The sequence below is a fragment of the Malus domestica genome, chromosome 13 (genome assembly GCF_042453785.1).
Source record: "Malus domestica chromosome 13, GDT2T_hap1".
In the NCBI taxonomy this organism is placed as follows: Eukaryota; Viridiplantae; Streptophyta; class Magnoliopsida; order Rosales; family Rosaceae; genus Malus; species Malus domestica.
Window position 1 is genome coordinate 30,302,697 of NC_091673.1, and position 6,713 is coordinate 30,309,409.

The following is a 6,713-nucleotide window of genomic DNA, read 5'->3' on the forward strand; positions in this document are numbered from 1 at the left end:
AAGCCTCATTTTTTCTTCCCATTGTAAAAAGTTATGTCAATCACAAGCATCTTGGCAGCAGGCATGCCCTCATGAGCAGCAGAGGAAGTCTTCAATCGTTATCAACCGGTATCTCTTGAGAAGGCAGGGAATATCTCTTCTTTCCACTATCATTCATAGTAAGCTCTACGACAGCGATCAGACGAGCCAATGGATCCGCCTTGATCCTCTTTACCTCATCTTTCGGGAGCAGTCCATTTTACTTCCGGCGAAGAGAACTAAGCAGCCAATGCCATTCACGGTACTCAGCAGATGAGATCAACCCAGCATTCTAGTAGGCAGGAGTCCTGCATGCCTAGCATTCCAACAACCCATGAGGCCCACGAACTCCTCATTTCTTTCATTCGCGAGCCTGGCCCGAGTAAGGTCCAAGAGCCCAAAGGACATGAGTCATATGGTTCGTCTAGCACTGCGCCCCAGCACCACAATCCGCAGCCCCGGCCGCACAAGTTATTCATGGCTTTAGCCAAGCCAAACAGCCCAAGCAGTGGTCCCTGCCACGATGCCTCATCGGCCCATGCCGAGCCGACTCTTGGCCCTTGCTAGTAGACATGCCGCACCATCTTTACGGCTGCCTCGCAATAGCACTATCCAAGAAGAAGAAAAGAAAAAATTAAATTTTTATCGATGTGGCATGGAAAAGACGAGAAATCAACGAAAGACGGTCATTTACACAGGCAAGATGTAGAAGATTACTAGAAGAGGGGGAACAAATATCCTCTAAGCTCTCTCTCTCTCTTGTAAGGTAGAATAAATCGCTCTCCAAAGTTAATTTAATAACCCACTTAAGGTGGACTTAAATAGGCTTTGAGAGAAATTTATTTCCCTTTCCTAGAAGGACCTAATTTCCTATTAAAGAGAGAATCTACATCAAAATAGAAAGCAGTCCTACATTTCCTAAAGCAAGATGATCTCTATACCTGCTGCCCTTTCCTACGAGGATGCAACCTGAAATTCTCAATCAGCAATTTCCTCTGGCATCAATTGATGAAACTCCTATCCTTATCAGGATGCAGATTCAGTACCCAAAAACCAAGTAGTTGTCTCGATCCACCTTTCAAAAAGAAGATTCCCTTGACTTAGCATAACGCGGAACATCTTTTCCAATGATTGAGCCATCGCTCTGCTCCCTCAAGTCCTTCATTTTTCCATAAAATGATTCAGTTTCAATTTATAACCAATCTCAAAATGAGCCCTTTAAGAAGGACGGACTGAATCATATTAGCAATAATTTCCCCTAACTGAGCTATATCAAGGAAACTAGGCTCATCTGAATAACGTGGCTCTCTACGAGGTGGTATAGTTCTGACAGAAGACACCAGGAAATTCTCAAGATATACAGGACTGCAACCTAGGCTCTGATACCAAACTAACACACCCCGACCAAAGTCAAGACGTGTTTGCCGTCACGTGAGCGTGATGTAACCTTGTGTACAAAGCGGAAGCGATAAAGAATAAAGAAAAACGAACAATTTAAAACCAAGCAACTAGCAATTCCAGTTAAGAAATGATGCTAGTGAGGTCTAAGTATATAGATACACTTTCAAAGCAATAAGAAGATCTAATTGCAGTCAAGTAGGACAATTACTAAGATACAACACCCTAAGGTGAATCCTACTTTTTGGATTCTATCAGAACACTGTTGGATTCCTCGTGGCCACCAGACTCTGCTATCTAAAACCTGGAGGGGCGAAAAACAAAGTTCAGTGGGTCAGTAAAACACATTTATACAAAAACCTTAATTTTCTTTTGAATATACTAACCCCTCGCCGTAAAACAAGTATATAAATACTTTCCCAGAAAATAGAATACATAAATATGTATATATCTCAAATCATGCACAAATCAAGATTCATATTTGTATGTATGCCATGCCTATATACAACAGAATAAGCAATTCAGGTAAGAATAGTTTCATAGAAATATAACATGTTAGCCATAACCCCTGTGGTAGTCTGTACAGCTGAATTCATAGCTCAAAAGTCAATCTAGCCAGAGTCACTATAATGACCTATATAGCAATATACTGCACATAAGTCGGAACCACTAAAAAGGGTCTGTACGACAAGATTGGGTGTAATATAGTTATGGTCAATTCTATTCTCTCATAATAGTCGGGCGATAAATCACTAGTCACCTACGAGTCGGAACCATAAATAAGGTCTGTACGACAAGATTGTGCACCTAAATTGGATCTAATATGAGCATAGAGTGAGGGAGGTGACATAATAAACAGGCCTGTATCATATCTCTGCCTAAATCACAATCACCCTAGGTGCAGTTTTATGAGCTCAACAATATTTAATCACATATCACATCATCGACAATTCACATAACCAAACATATCTTACCTGAGCTTACCTGAGCCTCCACAGCACCATGTAACAATATGCATGATTATGATAATGCATATACTAAAATAAAATATAGGCATAGCATAACATTTAAATCACATTTCCTTAAATATGTTTTCTGGGAAAAACGTCAAGTGTATATATATATATATATATATATATATATTGAAAATAACTGCCCACTCACAGATATAAAGCCGGGTCGTAACCCCCATGCCTAGCCTGGCTACGCTCGTCCTCCGGATAGGTCTCGCCTATAGGAGAAACAACTATATAAACGTCACTTTAATGCACATATACCAAACTATGTAATAACTTCTCATACATAGCTCAAATTGGGTATATGAATATACCACAGTGACCTACACAACGTCACGATCACCCAGAAATTTTTAGAATAATTTTCTGACCCCGCACGAGCCGCCACACGCCGGCCAAGGCACGGTAATACGCGCCGCCACGCGCAGGGAATCCTGACGGATTCCACAAACGGTGTCAGGAATATTCCTCGGAGTATTCCGTTAAACCCAACGGTAACTGTTAAAACTAACTGACGGCGTCAAAATATTCCGTTAGATTTGACGGAATATTCCGTCGTCTTCAACCTCTGGACTCCGGCGAGTCTCTGATCATCGAAAAACCGGGAAACTTCTAATAGTTCAATCTCGCTTATTTCTTCACCAAATCTTATGAATTTAAACCAAAATGAAGCTAAAGACAAGTAGAATCACCATATAACAATTTGGGTCCTTGAAATTCACGAGAACACTTCTGAAATTACCTCGAATTTCCCGCCAAATTTAAAACTTGTCGATCTCCATTTTCCAACGTCCAAAATCCTCAAACGAACTATCCCTAGCCTCTTAGGGACCTCACAAAGCTTCCTACAAGCTTCAAATTCCATAAAAACAATCCATAAATTTTTGCATGAACCATACCTCATTCGGGGTTAGGGTTTTCACGTGATTTCGAAGTAGTTCTTTCCTGTAAATGGTATGGATGTCTTCGTCTGAGCTTCACGAACACAATGGTGTCATTTTTCCACTTTGATCCATCGCGTTTGCAAAGGTTTTGGTTGACGTCCGTACATAGAAGGGAGAGAGAGTGTGTTTGAGAGAGAGAAGTACGGGAGGAGAGAGAGAAGATGGGTATGTGTGTGGTTCAAAAATCACCAATCAAAACTAAGGAAAATCTTAGTTCTAATTGGGTCATCAATCTAAAAAAATTTAACCCAAATATAATTCACACACATCCTTTAACGTCTGAGGGAAAACTCGTCTTTTCACATATTCCGATAAAAATCTCGGGACGGGTTGTGACATTTTATATTCCATTATTTAGCTAATCCATTAGCTAAATAATATATTCCTTTCATATTTCCTAAAACCTTTCTTTAAATATCATAATAATTGACTAATTAAGGGATTAATCACCTAATCAATCCCTTAATTGTCAATTAAAACATTCATTTCACCCTAACTCCCACAAAAGGCCGGCAATCTTTCATCCCCAAAATAAATCAGCCATGCTTTATTCCATTTCTATCACATCTTTCCTTTTTATGATAATAATTAGCTAAGTTAATTAGGGAGTTATTTTGATTAATTAGGAATTATTTCATAACTCCTAATTAAACCAAAATTTAACCTAGAAAACCCTAGCTAGTGGCCGACCACTCTCTCTCCAAAAGGGATTGGCCTATCCATATAAATAGGCTCCCATTTTCACCAAAAAAATCATTCCAACACTTTCGCAAAAATCCCAAAATTCTCTAAACACTCTTGCTCTCTAAATTCTAACTTTGGCATCGGAGGTTCTTCGGCCAAAGCCCCCCCCCCCCATTCATCGTGGGCGCGTGAGGCTCTTGGCCTTAACCTAAGGTGTTAATTGTTTTGTAGGTGCAAAATTGTCCAAGATCAAGGAGGAAGAAATTTGCATCCACAGCTATGGCGGGTGGGTAACCGCAGTTATTTATCCATAACCGTTTAAGCTTTTACCCGCATAACCGTTTACCTGTTGGGTATTTACATAAATGGGTATACCCATATCCATAACCGTTATACCCATTTACCCATAATCGCATACCCATTTAACCATAACCGCGTACCCGTTTACCCATTTTTAACCGGTTTACTCTTCTTCTTTTTTACCCATCTACCTATTTTTTTAACAACTCGAAAATTAAAAAGAAATTTGTCATAATTTTCTTTTTTCTAACAATTAAATACAGTTATAAATACATTTAACATGAATTTTTGTATTAACGACAATATTAGTTATGAATATATGTGATGTCTCCCAATTATTTGACGGTCAATCTATTACAAGAATCATGCATGGTTGTAGGTTAATTAATATTCTTGTATATATATATATGTGTGTGTGTGTGTGTGTGTAAGTAAGCATCAGTGTGCTAATAAGCTAATTTGATAAATATTTTAATTTTTATTTAGAAACATATGTTCATCGATCCAAGCCATTTAATTGATTTCTAATTTTTGGGTCAAATATTTATTGAAAACTTGAGGCCAATTAAATATATATACATATATATATATATATAGAGAGAGAGAGAGAGAGAGAGGTACGCTTCAGCCAACAATAATATGTTTCTAAAAGTTCAAGGTAATCATTATCTTGAATTGGTCAAAGCTCCAAAAGACTCCAAAACAAAACTGTCAAACACTCTAATGCTTTAGCACATTCAATCACATATATTAAACATTGGCATGTTCTATCAACTATATTTTTCTCTCAAGTGAGGCATAATTATATGGCCCTTTATAACCAAATATGTCTCGGGATACTAAACTTAGCTAGAAACTAATTTTCTTTTAGTTTTACATATATTAAAATAAATGGTTAAATGGGTACCCGTTTTCTCTCAAGGATTCTTTGGGAATGCATTTTCGGAGATGAAGAGGTGTTGAGAGGGTGTGCTGAGAGAGTGTGCTTTTGCTGTGGAAGGCGAAGGTAGAAACTTATAGGACTTGCTTTCACAACCGGAACTGTTCTCTCACTCATTGTCGGCAGCCGGTGGATGGATGAATAGTACAAATTACGCGCTTTCTGACAAAGCTGCCCGTAATTTCCGCAAAGCAGATTCCTCATTGATATCTGGAATCGGCGCTTCGAGCTCTGAGCATCGTCGATTGTAGAGGTAGCATGTGACACGTGCGGATAAATCTGGAAAAGAAGATTTGCCCGTGGGTTGAAGCCCAGCTTTTGAGAAAGCTAGCGTGTCTTTAACTGTTGAATTTCCCTCTTCGATTTCTGAATTGGTGCTTCGACAAACTGCCCGAGATTTTCGCAAAGCAATTTGCGTGTGACAAGTGACGACACGTCTGGACAAATTGATCTTTTGAAATCCGGGATTCGGCTCGTGGTTTCTGAGCAAGCCCAACTTTTAAGAAATTAAATGCCTCTTTTGAGAAAAGAATCCGGCTTTTGAGAACGGAGCCCCGACTCTTCGATTTGCGAGAGGACGCCTCTTCAATTTCTGAGGAGCGCCTCTTTGATTTCTTCTTTTTATAGAGGCGTTAATTTTGTTCCACAACACACTTGAGCTCCCTCTTGTAAACACTCCCATCTTGCACTTGTTTAATCTTGATCAGTCCAACTCTCTTCTTTCTTCACCACCTCTGAAAAATGTCTGGCCCTTCCGATCGTCGTTTTGACTTGAACCGTGGTGAAGAGGCAGCTCCGCCTTCACCAGACAACATATGGCGCCCATCTTTCATATCCCCAACTGGTCCTCTTACTGTTGGGGATTCGGTGATGAAAAATGACATGACCGCTGCGGTGGTGGCCCGAAACCTTGTCACTCCCAGAGATAACAGACTGCTCGCAAGGCGGTCTGATGAATTGGCGGTCAAGGAGTCTCTGGCTCTCAGTGTGCAGTGTGCGGGTTCCGTATCCAACATGGCCCAACGCCTATATGCCCGAACCCGTCACGTTGAATCCTTGGTGGCTGAAATACAGAGTCTCAAGCAAGAGATTAAAGGGCTCAAGCATGAGAATAAGGAATTGCACAAGCTCGCACACAGCTATGCTACCAACATGAAGAGGAAGATTGACCAGATGCAGGACACCGATGGTCAAATTTTACTTGATCATCGGAGGTTTGTGGGTTTGTTCCAACAACATCTGCCTTCGTCTTCTGGAGCGGCACCGCGTAGTGAAGCTCCAACTGATCAACCTCTGCTGCCTCCTCCTTCTGTGGCCCCGCCGACTGCTGAAGCCCCGCCTACTACTGAAGCACCACCCGACCAATGAATACTATTAGTTTACATCATTGTAAAATATTTGTACTTTTTTTTT

The 6,713-nt window shown here is 40.2% G+C and overlaps 1 long non-coding RNA gene across 1 annotated transcript; it reads right to left on the bottom strand.

The window, feature by feature from the left end:
* Positions 1-932: 932 nt before the first annotated feature.
* On the bottom strand, positions 933-3,664 carry LOC139190619 (uncharacterized). Its single transcript, XR_011574946.1, has 3 exons — positions 3,175-3,664; positions 2,581-2,647; positions 933-1,720 (listed from the first exon to the last, which is right to left on the bottom strand). It is a non-coding gene; the product is annotated as an uncharacterized lncRNA (long non-coding RNA).
* Positions 3,665-6,713: the final 3,049 nt, after the last annotated feature.